At 36.9% G+C, this 15116-nt stretch overlaps 1 long non-coding RNA gene across 1 annotated transcript; it reads right to left on the minus strand.

Moving 5' to 3' along the window:
* Window positions 1-663: 663 nt before the first annotated feature.
* Window positions 664-11755, minus strand: LOC147524605 (uncharacterized). The gene is made up of 3 exons (XR_015197041.1): window positions 11661-11755; window positions 11214-11255; window positions 664-721 (listed from the first exon to the last, which is right to left on the minus strand). It is a non-coding gene; the product is annotated as an uncharacterized LOC147524605 (long non-coding RNA).
* Window positions 11756-15116: the final 3361 nt, after the last annotated feature.

The raw sequence follows: 15116 nt of genomic DNA on the forward strand, positions 1-15116 counted from the left end.
CACTGCAAGCGCTACTTTCGCTGGTTTGTGAAGACAAATATCATAGAGGAGCTAATGTCTTACATACAACAAATTCCATCAGTCCTATACTAGAAATTCTTGATTGGGGTACACCCTCTTTAAAGGAAGAGGCTTTGGGCATTTTGGAAAAGGTTCATGTAACTAAAGATATGGTGGACTTGTATGGTGCATGTGCTAGTCCCCACCTTATAGAAATTATGGGAGAAGTTATTCTGTAGAAATTATGTCATAAGTTTTTCTATTTGTGGCGATTTTTGTAGCTACTTTCATTAATTAATTTGAACCTTCCACATTATGATACAAACATATATTACGTATTTTACTAAGCAACTATTTCAACTAATGAACAGAAGATCACAACGCTATCAATGCCAACGCAAGAGTGCTCACAAAACTTACAGACAAAATGGCATGCAAACTATCTGTCGAAGCAAAAAAAATTAAATAAAGAAAACAATGTACCACTCCATTCTCTAGTTACTAAAATATAAAGTTGTTGCTAAAATATGAACTGCTTAGGTCTATATATCCATCAAGAACAATAACATAAAACTCCATTGCATTCAGAAGCATCCTCAGATCCTTATAACTTCTACAGAACAAGATATGCTCGTTTTTTTATGATCTAGACAAACAGATAATCCACCTCCATGTTTCCCTAAATCGGAAAATGTGAGCAATCACTTGCGTATTCCCACCACTAACATACAAAACAAGAGGATCATCAGCTAAAAAGGTAAAGCAAATTCATTACATCAAGTACCTTCACAAGTAAACATACATTACATTGGCATATAAAGAGTCGTACACCCATCTAAGACACTTCTTGTTACAAAGTAACATAGCTACTATAACACCCCGTGTTTTATTTCTTTATTTTCCTAATAATAATAATAATGTATAACAGAAAAAAATAAAAATAGGATAAGTGTTAGTGGAAATAGGAGACGAGGGTTTATGGGATAAACCTTCTTCCCTATTTCGGGGTTTTGTTTTTAACGTAAAAGAAAAGAATAGAGTTTTCTCACGAGAGTTTCGGGGAAAACACAATGAGAGTTTTAGGAGAAAAACGGGGATTTTTCCGAAAAGAAGAAAAGGAAGTTTTTTCTTGTATGGCCGATAATCGGAGAGCCGCAGGTGAGTGGATATTTCACGTTTTATTTTTGTTTACCATCGATTTTGTGATATGAGATAATCGTTCACATGATGTTTTTTTGCCAATACGATATAATCGTGATAGTGTAAACCCCTTTAATATTGTCGATCGATTTATAATTAATGTCGCGATAGAATATGATAAAAACTCGTTAATGGTGTCGTCTCTATTAGATACCATTACCATTGTTAAGTACTACATAAATCCATTCGACAAGTTGAGAGTTTAAATTGTCGGTCCCGATGCGGAGACGGCGGTGGTTGATGGCGTTGCCATCAGCACCAAAGCCCCAAACCGTACTTCCTGTTTTGTGTTTGAAGTATATTCTTTTTTTGATTTGTGGTGATGTTGGAACTGTGAGTGTTCTAATTGGTGTGAGATGGGTGATGGTGGACTGGAGATTGGGTGTTGTGAGAGCTTTGAAAGGTTGGGGAAGCCATTAATGGCGGTCCGAGATTGTAGATGCAGTTGGGGAAGTGAGTGATGTGAGTAAATCGAGTTTTTGGTTTTATGAAAGTGCTTTGGTTTTTCATAAGGAGTTGAACTGACTTGATGGAGAGGAGAGATGGTGGCGGCGCGTGAGCTGCTGGTGGTGGAGCTGCTGGAGGAAGAAGATGACACTATTCATTTTAGTTGGGCCTTGGGCCAAAACTAGTTGGTTTTGTTTGGGCCTTAACTTGTTTGGTTTTTGGGGCTGGTCCATAGTATTTTAAGTGGATCTTCAAGTTGGGCCAAACCAGTTTATGGGCCGGGTTAAGGCCTAAGTTATTGAACCTGGTCAGCTTAGATAAATCGGTTTGGGACTGGGTGACTACTGTTGACCCTTGGCATGTTGACTTTGACTTTGACCAGAGTTGACTGTGACCAGAGTTGACTTTGACCAGAGTTGACTTTTGACCAGTTGACCCAATTTGACTTTTTAACTCGGATTATGATTTGGGGTTATTAGGATAGGTCTAGGGCTATTAGCATGCTTGGTTTTAGGCTAAGACCTTTATATATACGTGTGTATGTGTATTAACTACTCGGTGATATTTTCGTCTTTTATGATATACAACGTTATGACATTTATACAGCCATGAAATTAATAACGCGTAAACCAAAAATATATTAATCAAGATACTCCTTCGTTCTCTGAAATAATGCGTAAACAAATTTACCGCACTCTTTTAGAACTCTCTACGCCTCAAGTTTTAGAAATTGAGTTTTATGACTGTTGATGTCATATGTTAGGTGGGCATTTATTGAATGTGCCATAAATGGCCCGTTAGCGTTATATAGGGGTATTCATTGAATGTGCCATGAATGACCAGATTGTTTGGACTGCCCTAGAGAGGAACTAAGGTATTCGCCTTGCGGGTTAGTTGTATTCTTTGATTATGCGAGTGTTTGGGTTACTTTTGAATACATAGGATATCTACATATGTTATATGCAAGTTCTAACTTTCTTTTGCAGGAGGGTAGGACTTAATAACATTTTGTGCAGGGACGCGGTCCTACCCTTATACAGCAATGGATATCAGTACGTTTTAATTCCGGTATTTAGATATTAAAACGAGGTATTAGAATGAGTTAAGATAATATAAGTTTTGCTTGGGAAGAACTATGCCGGTTGAGATGACGGAACTACCTGTCTTCCAAGCTGAGAATGATTAGGTAATGATAGATTTAAAGTGTTAGTTGGATAAGTAAAGTTTGAAATGTTTATATGTATTTAGTCTACTCATACCAGCAAATTCAATTTGCTGACCCATGTTTGCTATGTTTTGGCAACGTGGGTGTGTTCTTGGGAACATAGGTGGAAGGCAGTGGAACCGCGGCGTGTGATTTAAATTCTTGCCTGGAGCAGTCCGGGAGTTTATTCTATTAGGTCTGTTTTTTTGGAAGTATGTAATAACGTAGTTTCCTTTTCATATGGAATGAGAATACGATGTTGAGGACCTGTTATTCTTAGAATGTTATATTGATGGTTTTTGGATGGAAGATAGACTTTCATAAAGTAATAAAGAGAATTTTGGAGATTTTTGTTGTTAAGTTGATCCTGTTGTGATGTGGGTTTTAGGTTTTGACATGTGTTGTATCTACCCCGTCATAGCCTGGGTTTTTAGACAATTGCATATAGTGATGTTTAAGATATTTATATTTCAAATATTCATTATTTTAATTGTTTAGAAAATCGGGCTGTGACATTTTGGTATCAGAGCCAGGTTAGCCTAGATAGTGAAGGTCTAGGTGATCCTCGGATTGTGGTGAATGGGTAGTTGGAGTGTTTCTCTGTGGTATTTGGTTTGGCTTGTTGTTTTGTGTGTACTTTTATAGTGGAATGTTGGGATATGATTAGGAAAATAAAATGCTTGTTTTAACGGTTAATTTCTTATGAAATTTATAATCGAAATTTTTGCATGTTATAGTGTTGTTTTCATAACGGAGTTTTCGATTTTAAGTAAGTATTGGTTAAAGAAGAAATTGGTATTTTAAAATTTCATATTTGAGTAAATTTAGAATTTACCCAAGGAATAAGGAAAACCCTTTTGATAAAGGTTGGATTTGAAAGTTTTTTTTATTTATTGTCCAAGTTATGTATATCGTTGGTGTGTGATCCAATATACATAATATCTCTCTGTATGCACCGTTGGAGTTTGATCCAGTGTATCATGTACACCGTTGGAGTGTGATCCAGTGTGCATACCACACATCGTTGGTGTTTGATCCTATGTGATGGTAGAGAATTAGTATGCATCGTTGGTGTGTGAACCAGTGTATACTTGCATATCGTTGGTGTGTGAGCCAGTATGCATGCATCACATTGTAGGTGTTTGATCCTATGTGATGGTGGACATAGTGTAGGCCGTTGATAATATGAATCAGTCTATACGTTTTATTTTTATTTTCGAACATGTGGTGTTCGTGAGGCACTAAGAGAAATGTCGATATATGTGTAAACACTAAGGTGGTGGATGAAACATATGAGTTTTTAAACAAATAGTTTTCACCGGGAAGATCATTAAAAAGGAAATTATAATATGTTTTTTTTTAACGCCTTGGATTAGTTGGGAAATACTAACAGTGGAACTAACTGCCTCGGTGTGAGAGGAACTACATTGCCTTTTTAGTATGATTTAACTCGAAAAATATGAATCTGTTGAACTGTGAAAGAATGATTTTAATTAAGTGTTGGCAATTGAAGAAAACTAAGTACGTTTATTCCTTTTAAGGTGTGTATACTTGCGTATACACGTATGTCTCATTTTTATTTGTTGACGTACTGTCTGTTTGGTTAATCTACACTCTACCTTGAATCTCGGGACGAGATCCTTTTAAGGTGTGTATATTATAACACCCCGTGTTTTATTTCTTTACTTTCCTAATAATAATAATAATGTATAATAGAAAAAAATAAAAATAGGATAAGTGTTAGTGGAAATAGGAGACGTGGGTTTATGGGATAAACCTTCTTCCCTATTTCGGGGGGTTTTGTTTTTAACAGAAAGAAAACAGAATAGAGTTTTCTCACGAGAGTTTCTGGGGGAAAAACACAGCGAGAGTTTTAGATAGAAAAACGGGGATTTTTCTGAAAGAAGAAAAGGAAGTTTTTCTTGTAGCTGGCTGATAATCGGAGAGCCTATTTGGTGAGTGGATATTTCACGTTTTATTTTTGTTTACCATCGATTTTTGTGATCAGATAATCGTTCACATGTTGTTGTTTTGCCAATACGATATCTTGTATAGTGTAAACCCCTTTAATATTGTCGACCGATTTATACGAATGTCGCAGTAACGGTATGTAAAACTCTATTAATGGTGTCGTCTCTATTAGATACCATTACCATTGTTAAGTACTACTGATAAAATCCATTCGACAAGTTGAGAGTTTAAATTGTCGAAGTCCGATACCGGTGGTTGATGGCGTTGCCATCAACACACCAAAGCCCCAAACCGTACTTCTGCTTTTGTGTTTGAAGTATATTCTTTTTGATTTGTGGTGATGTTGGAACTGTGAGTGTTCTAATTGGTGTGAGATGGGTGATGGTGGACTGGAGATTTGGTGTTGTGAGAGCTTTGAAAGGTTGGGGAAGCCATTAATGGCGGTCCGAGATTGTACATCCAGTTAGGGAAGTGAGTGATGTGAGTAAATCGAGTTTTTGGTTTTATGAAAGTGCTTTGGTTTTTCATAAGGAGTCAAACCGACTTGATGGAGAGGTGAGATGGTGGCGGGGCGTGAGCTGCTGGTGGTGGAGCTGCTGGAGGAAGAAGATGACACTGTTCATCTTAGTTGGGCCTTGGGCCGAAACTAGTTGGTTTTGTTTGGGCCTTAACTTGTTTGGTTTTTGGGGCTGGTCCATAGTATTTTAAGTGGATCTTCAAGTTGGGCCAAACCAGTTTATGGGCCGGGTTAAGGCTTAAGTTATTGAACCTGGTCAGCTTAGATAAATCGGTTTGGGACTGGGTGACTACTGTTGACCCTTGGCAGGTTGACTTTGACTTTGACCAGAGTTTACTTTGACCAGAGTTGACTTTTGACCAGGGTTGACTTTTGACCAGTTGACCTAATTTGACTTTTTAACTCGGATTATGATTTGGGGTTATTAGGATAGGTCTAGGGCTATTAGCATGCTTGGTTTTATGCTAAGACCTTTATATATACGTGTGTATGTGTATTAACTACTCGGTGATATTTTCGTCTTTTATAATATACAACGTTATGACACTTATACATCCATGAAATTAATAACGCGTAAACCAAAAATACATTAATCAAGATACTCCTTCGTTCTCTGAAATAAATATATGCAATAAAGTTTGATAATGCGTAAACAAATTTACCGCACTCTTTTAGAACTCTACCTCAAGTTTTGGAAATTGAGTTTTATTTGTTGATGTCATATGTTAGGTGGGCATTTATTGAATGTGCCATAAATGGCCCGTTAGCGTTATATAGGGGTATTCATTGAATGTGCCATGAATGACAGATTGTTTGATTGCGCCCTAGAGAGGAACTAAGGTATTAAGCCTTGCGGGTTAGTTGTATTCTTTGATTATGCGAAAGTGTTTGGGTTACTTTTGAATACATAGGATATCTAGATATGTTATATGAAAGTTCTAACTTTCTTTTGGGGAGGGTAGGACTTAATAACATTTTGTCTTGAGGGGACGCGGTCCTACCCTTATACAAAGAATGGATATCGGTATGTTTTAATTCGGTATTTAGATATTAAAAACGAGGTATTAGAAATGAGTTAAGATAATATAAGTTTTGCTTGGGAAGAACTATGCGGTTGAGATGACGGAACTACACCGTCTTCCAAGCCGAGAATGATTAGGTTATGATAGATTTAAAGTGTTAGTTGGATAAGTAAAGTTTGAAATGTTTATATGTATTTAGTCTACTCATACCAGCAAATTCAATTTGCTGACCCATGTTTGCTTTCTTTTGGTAACGTGGGTGTGTTCTTGGGAACATAGGTGGAAGGCAATGGAACCATGGCGTGTGATTTGGATTCTTGCCCGGAGCGGTCCGGGGAGTTTATTCTATTAGGTCTGTTTTTGGAAGTATGTAATAACGTAGTTTCCTTTTCATATGGAATGAGAATACGATATTGAGGACCTGTTATTCTTAGAATGTTATATTGATGGTTTTTGGATAGAAGATAGACTTTCATAAAGTAATAAAGAGAATTTTGGAGATTTTTGTTGTTAAGTTGATCCTGTTGTGATGTGGGTTTTAGGTTTTGACATGTGTTGTATCTACCCCGTCATAGCCTGGGTTTTTAGACAATTGCATATAGTGATGTTTGAGATATTTATATTTCAAATATTCATTATTTTAATTGTTTAGAAAATCGGGCTGTGACATTTTGGTATCAGAGCCAGGTTAGCCTAGATTGTGAAGGTCTAGGTGATCCTTGGATTGTGGTGAATGGGTAGTTGGAGTGTTTCTCTGTGGTATTTGGTTTGGCTTGTTGTTTTGTGTGTACTTTTATAGTGGAATGTTGGGATATGATTAGGAAAATAAAATGCTTGTTTTAACGGTTAATTTCTTATGAAATTTATAATCGAAATTTTTGCATGTTATAGTGTTGTTTTCATAACGGAGTTTTCGATTTTAAGTAAGTATTGGTTAAAGAAGAAATTGGTATTTTAAAATTTCATATTTGAGTAAATTTGGAATTTACCCAAGGAATAAGGAAAACCTTTTGATAAAGGTTGGATTTGAAAGTTTTTTTTATATATTGTCCAAGTTATGTATATCGTTGGTGTGTGATCCAATATACATAATATCTCTCTATATGCACCGTTGGAGTTTGATCCAGTGTATACATGTACACCATTGGAGTGTGATCCAGTATGCATACCACACATCGTTGGTGTTTGATCCTATGTGATGGTAGAGAATTAGTATGCATCGTTGGTGTGTGAACCAGTGTATACTTGCATATCGTTGGTGTGTGAGCCAGTATGCATGCATCACATTGTAGGTGTTTGATCCTATGTGATGGTGGACATAGTGTAGGCCGTTGATAATATGAATCAGTCTATACGTTTTATTTTTATTTTCGAACATGTGGTGTTCGTGAGGCACTAAGAGAAATGTCGATATATGTGTAAACACTAAGGTGGTGGATGAAACATATGAGTTTTTAAACAAATAGTTTTGACCGGGAAGATCATTAAAAAGGAAATTATAATATGTTTTTTTTTTAACGCCTTGGATTAGTTGGGAAATACTAAGAGTGGAACTAATTGCCTCGGTGTGAGAGGAACTACATTGCCTTTTTCGTATGATTTAACTCGAAAAATATGAATCTGTTGAACTGTGAAAGAATGATTTTAATTAAGTGTTGGCAATTGAAGAAAACTAAGTACGTTTATTCCTTTTAAGGTGTGTATACTTGCGTATACACGTATGTCTCATTTTTATTTGTTGACGTACTGTCTGTTTGGTTAATCTACACTCTAACTTGAATCTCGGGACGAGATCCTTTTAAGGTGTGTATATTATAACACCCCGTGTTTTATTTCTTTATTTTCCTAATAATAATAATAATGTATAATAGAAAAAAATAAAAATAGGATAAGTGTTAGTGGAAATAGAGGCGTGGGTTTATGGGATAAACCTTCTTCCCTATTCGGGGTTTTTGTTTTAACGAAAGAAAACAGAATAGAGTTTTCTCACGAGAGTTTACGGGAAAAAAAAACAGTGAGAGTTTTAGATAGAAAAACGGGATTTTTTCTCGAAAGAAGAAAAGGAAGTTTTTCTTGTGTCGGGCCGATAATCGGAGAGCCGCAGTGAGTGGATATTTCACGTTTTATTTTTGTTTACCATCGATTTTGTGATAATGAGATATCGTGTTCATGATTTTTTTTTGCCAATACGATATCTTGTATAGTGTAAACCCCTTTAATATTGTCGAATCGATTTATACGAATGTCGTAGTAACAAGATATGTAAAACTCTATTAATGGTGCCGTCTCTATTAGATACCATTACCATTGTTAAGTACTCAGTAAATCCATTCGACAAGTTGAGAGTTTAAACTGTCGAAGTCTTGATTGATGTGGTTGGTTGATGGCGCCGCCATCAAGACCAAAGCCCCAAACCGTACTTCTTGTTTTGTGTTTGAAGTATATTCTTTTTGATTTGTGGTGATGTTGGAACCTGCGGAGTGTTCTAATTGGTGTGAGATGGGTGATGGTGGACTGGAGATTGGGTGTTGCGGAGAGCTTTGAAAGGTTGGGGAAGCCATTAATGGCGCGGTCCGAGATTGTAGATCGGTTAGGGGAAGTGAGTGATGTGAGTAAATCGAGTTTTTGGTTTTCTGAAAGTGCTTTGGTTTTTCATAAGGAGTCAAACCGACTTGATGGAGAGGTGAGATGTTGGCAGCGCGTGAGCTGCTGGTGGTGGAGCTGCTGGAGGAAGAAGATGACACTGTTAATCTTAGTTGGGCCTTGGGCCGAAACTAGTTGGTTTTGTTTGGGCCTTAACTTGTTTGGTTTTTGGGGCTGGTCCATAGTATTTTAAGTGGATCTTCAAGTTGGGCCAAACCAGTTTATGGGTCGGGTTAAGGCTTAAGTTATTGAACCTGGTCAGCTTAGATAAATCGGTTTGGGACTGGGTGACTACTGTTGACCCTTGGCAGGTTGACTTTGAATTTGACCAGAGTTGACTTTGACCAGAGTTGACTTTTGACCAGGGTTGACCCAATTTGACTTTTTAACTCGGATTATGATTTGGGATTATTAGGATAGGTCTAGGGCTATTAGCATGCTTGGTTTTAGGCTAAGACCTTTATATATACGTGTGTATGTGTATTAACTACTCGGTGATATTTTCGTCTTTTATGATATACAACGTTATGACACTTATACATCCATGAAATTAATAACGCGTAAACCAAAAATACATTAATCAAGATACTCCTTCGTTCTCTGAAATAAATATATGCAATAAAGTTCGATAATGCGTAAGCAAATTTACCGCACTCTTTTAAAACTCTCTACGCCTCAAGTTTTGGAAATTGAGTTTTATGACTGTTGATGTCATATGTTAGGTGGGCATTTATTGAATGTGCCATAAATGGCCCGTTAGCGTTATATAGGGGTATTCATTGAATGTGCCATGAATGACCAGATTGTTTGGACTGCTTTCTAGAGAGGAACTAAGGTATTAAGCCTTACTTGGGTTAGTTGTATTCTTTGATTATCGCGAGTGTTTGGGTTACTTTTTGAATACATAGGATATCTACATATGTTATATGCAAGTTCTAACTTTCTTTTTGCGGGGGAGGGTAGGACTTAATAACATTTTGTCTTGAGGGGCCGGGTCCTACCACTTTATACAAAGAATGGATATCGCGACGCGTTTTAATTCGGTATTTAGATATTAAAGCGAGGTATTAGAATGAGTTAAGATAAAATAAGTTTTGCTTGGGAAGAACTATGCCGGTTGAGATGACGGAACTACCTGTCTTCCAAGCTGAGAATGATTAGGTTATGATAGATTTAAAGTGTTAGTTGGATAAGTAAAGTTTGAAATGTTTATATGTATTTAGTCTACTCATACCAGCAAATTCAATTTGCTGACCCATGTTTGCTTTGTTTTGTAGCGTGGGTGTGTTCTTAGGAACATAGGTGGAAGGCAGTGGAACCGCGGCGTGTGATTTGGATTCTTGCCTAGAGCAGTCCGGGAGTTTATTCTATTAGGTCTGTTTTTTTGGAAGTATGTAATAACGTAGTTTCCTTTTCATATGGAATGAGAATACGATGTTGAGGACCTGTTATTCTTAGAATGTTATATTGATGGTTTTTGGATGGAAGATAGACTTTCATAAAGTAATAAAGAGAATTTTGAAGATTTTTGTTGTTAAGTTGATCCTGTTGTGATGTGGGTTTTAGGTTTTGACATGTGTTGTATCTACCCCGTCATAGCCTGGGTTTTTAGACAATTGCATATAGTGATGTTTGAGATATTTATATTTCAAATATTCATTATTTTAATTGTTTAGAAAATCGGGCTGTGACAGCTACACACCTACACTTTAAAATTAAAGATTGGGTTTGTTCCGAAATAGAGAAGATAACTGCCATAATTGTCAAATCTCACTCATGCAATCCTACTAGCATCCTGCAATAAAATATGCAATATGACACAAAACTTAACACTTATCATAGGATCTTAACGTTAACAACGCAATTAGCACATTGCATCCGCAACAACCCTTTAGCACTAATGGATATTAGTGGACTCGAACCACCATCTCTTAAGATGTAGTGGAGATCCACTAGCATTCTCAAGCGCTCTACCGTTTGAGCTAAATTTCATAAAGAAAATAACACGCAGTACCAAAAATATCCAAATAACAAAAATTAAGTGTAGATACTTCGTCTGATTAGGTAACCCATGTAAGTAGTGTACGGTCATTCCATGTAAACATATGCACAGTAAAAAACTATTTAAAGAAGACGAGGCAAAATTATAGAAAACAGAGATAAATATAACACAACAAATCCAAAGTTGGTAGCAGTTACAACATTTCACCTTCGATGTAGCGCATATGAATGTCTGCATGCACACCTTGAACTGCATTTAACACCAAAAACAATACTTTTTAAGTTCCAAGGAAACCCAATCCATGAGGAATGCAAAAAAGTAAGAAAGCAGATGCAAGTCTGTCCAATAGTCTTCTAGATACATATCATACAGTGAGCAAACATTCATGATGCAAATAACTCAGTGCGAACTACATGTCAAGAACAATAGCAAATAAACAAACATGAAGATTTGTGTTGATAAGATTTGAATGTCGACTGATTAATCCATTCAGGTGGGCATTTAAAAGCCGGCCACCGAAGGCATCTCAGACTTTAAAAAATGACTTCTGAAACCTAAACAATAAATGACTGGAAAAATTGGGTTAGGTTTTATTGACTTTCTGTAATAAAAGCCACTAAATTTGGTTTTCAATAATAGTGCATTACAACTTACTAAGCTAGGTTGAAGTCCAAAAACAATTTGGGAATAATATACAACCAAATGATTTGAAAGACATAGCCTTCTTATTAGCTTCCAGCTTACTTCCTATAATTAAAAAAGATCAAATAAGACGAAATGAAAATTAACAGATTGCAGGATTCACGGGACTTTTAGAGATTTGGTTTTATGAGTACTTTCGATGTCTTTATCCTAACATAGACATGATTGCTGATACTCGCCCTAGATTTGCTAGTTGGTCAGGGCCTCACTTGACTCATAATAGAGGGCAGATTAGGAATAATATATGTATGGCTCATGCTCAGATTGATATTAGTTCATTGTTACTGCCTTTGACGATCTAGTTGTACATCATGCTTGTGTGTTGTCACGTCACAGAGTTATTTTTGCCGCACGTGACTGTCAGGTTTGGTACTGTGGCGACAGATGTTGGAGGAATATGACTGGACGTTATGGAGTTCCATGTGCTCCCATGCTAGATGTTAGTGATGCAAAGTCGTGGGGTAGAACTCATATTCATGAAGTTCATGCTAGTTGTGGTCCTTGGCCATATGCATCTTCTTTTGTTATTGAGTAGACTGCTGATCAGTATTATAGATGGTGGAACCGTGTCTCCATGGGTCCGTTGTTGCCTCCTGTTGGTCGGGCTAGCAACTTCGAGTTTGTGGGCCTGGAAGGGATGAGACGTGAGCTACGTATTCCTCCTCCACCACAGCCTGTTTACAACCCACAACCTCTGAATGCATATCATCCAGCTCCTGTGTCTACCAGTAATCCTCAGATGTTTGCCGTGTGTGGACCTGATGGGGAGCCTACTTATTTCCATTCCTGAGGTGCCTCATGCTCGTTTCTGTGAGTTAGAGTCGCATATTGATCAGTATACCATGGTGAGTTTAATTGTTTTATTTATCTTCTTCATTATATATATAATATGTACTCACACTGTATTTTCTTGGATTTTTAGGCTGAGGAATTCTAGAAAGATATGAGAACCAGGTTCTTATGTTTGATGGGATGAGGACTGCCCTGTATCATTATAGCCAAGAAAGAGAGGAGGCATATTCTCAGACATATCAGCAATCCCACCGTGCGTATGACGAGACTTGGAAAGCGTATGAGGATATGCAGCAAGTGTACACGCAGCAATATCAAGGATATGAGGAACTTCAGGCTGAAGTAGTTAACCTCCGTGCAGACAGAAAAGATCATGATTCTCAGATTAGGAACTTAGAGGAGCAGCTTCGGAACGTCCAAATAAAGAGAGGAGAAAGATCGAGTGGTAAGGGGCGTAAGAAGAGAGCTAAATAAATTTGATGTAATATGATAGGTTTCGGATTATTTTGGATATTATATGATTATATCATAATCATAGATTTTGGACTACATAATCATAATCATAGGTTTTTAATTTATTTAATTTTTTCGATTTTGAATTACAATTCTTAATTTCTTCAATTGCACAATTGTTAATTTCTTAACTTCTATGCACAACTCACAATTTTTCAAGTTCTATGCACCACGGTTCTAATTTTTTGAAAAAACGCACGCGGTTTTGGCAAAACCGCGCCCATTGAAGCCCAAGCCCACGCGGTTTTGCCAAAACCGCGCCATAGAAGCCCATTTAGCAGCCCAAGCCCACGCGGTTTTGCCAAAACCGCGCGGTGTTTCTCAAACCGCGTAAGTGATTTGATACATCATCAAACCTGGAACCAAATATTGGTCGATTTGGTGTTTGGTTTGGTTTTTTTTGGTGTTTTCATCAACATGTAGTTCTCCTAAAGTTGAAAAAAAACACCAAATTCTTGAGAATTTGGTGTTTTTGATGCTAGGTTGATATCACTACTAAAGATGCTCTAAAGGTGGAAATTTGGTTGTCCACCTATATATATATATATATATATATATATATATATATATATATAGGTGGACATATATATATATACGGTTTGGCTAGGTAGACAGGCAAAAACGAAACAGCCATCGAACAGCCATAATCAAACCGTTGAATCACGTTTATATTAAAAAAAATTAAAACACCCAAATATATCTAAACACCTCTCATGAAGGGTTTTCTCTCTCCTATTCCTCTCTCCAATTTTCTCCGAATCCAAACCTAACAACTCCAAATTCAACACCAAAACACCCCCAAATTCAAACCGAAAAGCTAGATTTGCCCTTATCCCTTCTCCAAATTGAGAAAATCAAGCACAAATTGGAAGAAGGTGTGTATTTAGTTGATTTTCAATTTTTTTTTCCAATTTTAATGAAATGGATTCGGTTTCTCTGTTTCTGCTAACTTTTAAGCTTTGTTTTGCTTCTATAGTAGAATATCTGCTTTTATGAGTTTTGAACAAGTTGGTATAATGGCTGAAGAGAATAAGAACAAGAAATTTGATAGTGATAGTGAGTATCAAACTTCTTGGTGTGTCGTGGGTCGTGGGTGAGAGTGCTCTATTTGGCTGGTGAGTTGATAAATTTTGTTCATGCGTGTCGTGGGTCGAATGTTTTATGTTGTTATTTGTTTGGACTTTGAACTTACATTTTTAATGTTTGATTGTTTCTAGCCCCTCATGGCGGGGAAATTCAGTCGCATTATGGGGGTGGCTTCAGTTGAGTTTATTGATCCAAGAGAGCCTGTGACGGTTAGTGTCTAGAAATTTTTATACTTTGTACTATATAGTTTTGGTGTTGAACTTAAGGGTGACGAGTTTGCGTATCGATACATAATTTTCGTTATTTGGATATTTTTGGTACTGTGTGTTATGGAATTTAGCTCAAACGGTAGAGCGCTTGATAATTCTAGTGGATCTCTATTACATCTTAAGAGATGGTGGTTCGAGTCCACCAATATCCATTAGTGCTAGTGGGTTGTTGTGGATGCAATGTGATGATTGTGTTGTTAACGTTACGATCATATGATAAGTGTTAAGTTTTACATCATATTGCATATTTTATTGCGAGATGGTAGTAGGATTGCATGAGTGAGATTTGACAATTATGACAGTTATCTTCTCTGTTTTGGAGCAAACCCAATCTTTAATTTTAAATTGTAGGTGGGTAGCTACGTTACTCTGTAACAAGAAGTGTCTTCATTACAATTTTGTTTCACAGGTTCCTGTGGTTGAGGAAGACGATGCTATTGATTTAAAGATGGGGAGTGCAGAGGATTGTTAGCAACAAGAGTTGGAAAAGCAATAGATTGAGTTGTCTCTGGGTCAGAATATGAATGTGGATGAGCAATAATACCGAGAAGAGGATTCTATGAACTATCAAGAATGCAAACAAGAACCCAGAAGTCCGACACTATCGAGAAGAGGATTCTGTAATATATCGTCAAGCAACTATTTTCCTCCATCAAATACCATCAAATACAGTCATTGCTGCAAGGTTCAAAGCTCCTCCCACTGCCTTGTGCAAGTTTGAATCATTAGAAAATGAAATAGTCCTACC

Source organism: Coptis chinensis, chromosome 1 (assembly GCF_015680905.1).
Source record: "Coptis chinensis isolate HL-2020 chromosome 1, ASM1568090v1, whole genome shotgun sequence".
Taxonomy (NCBI): Eukaryota; Viridiplantae; Streptophyta; class Magnoliopsida; order Ranunculales; family Ranunculaceae; genus Coptis; species Coptis chinensis.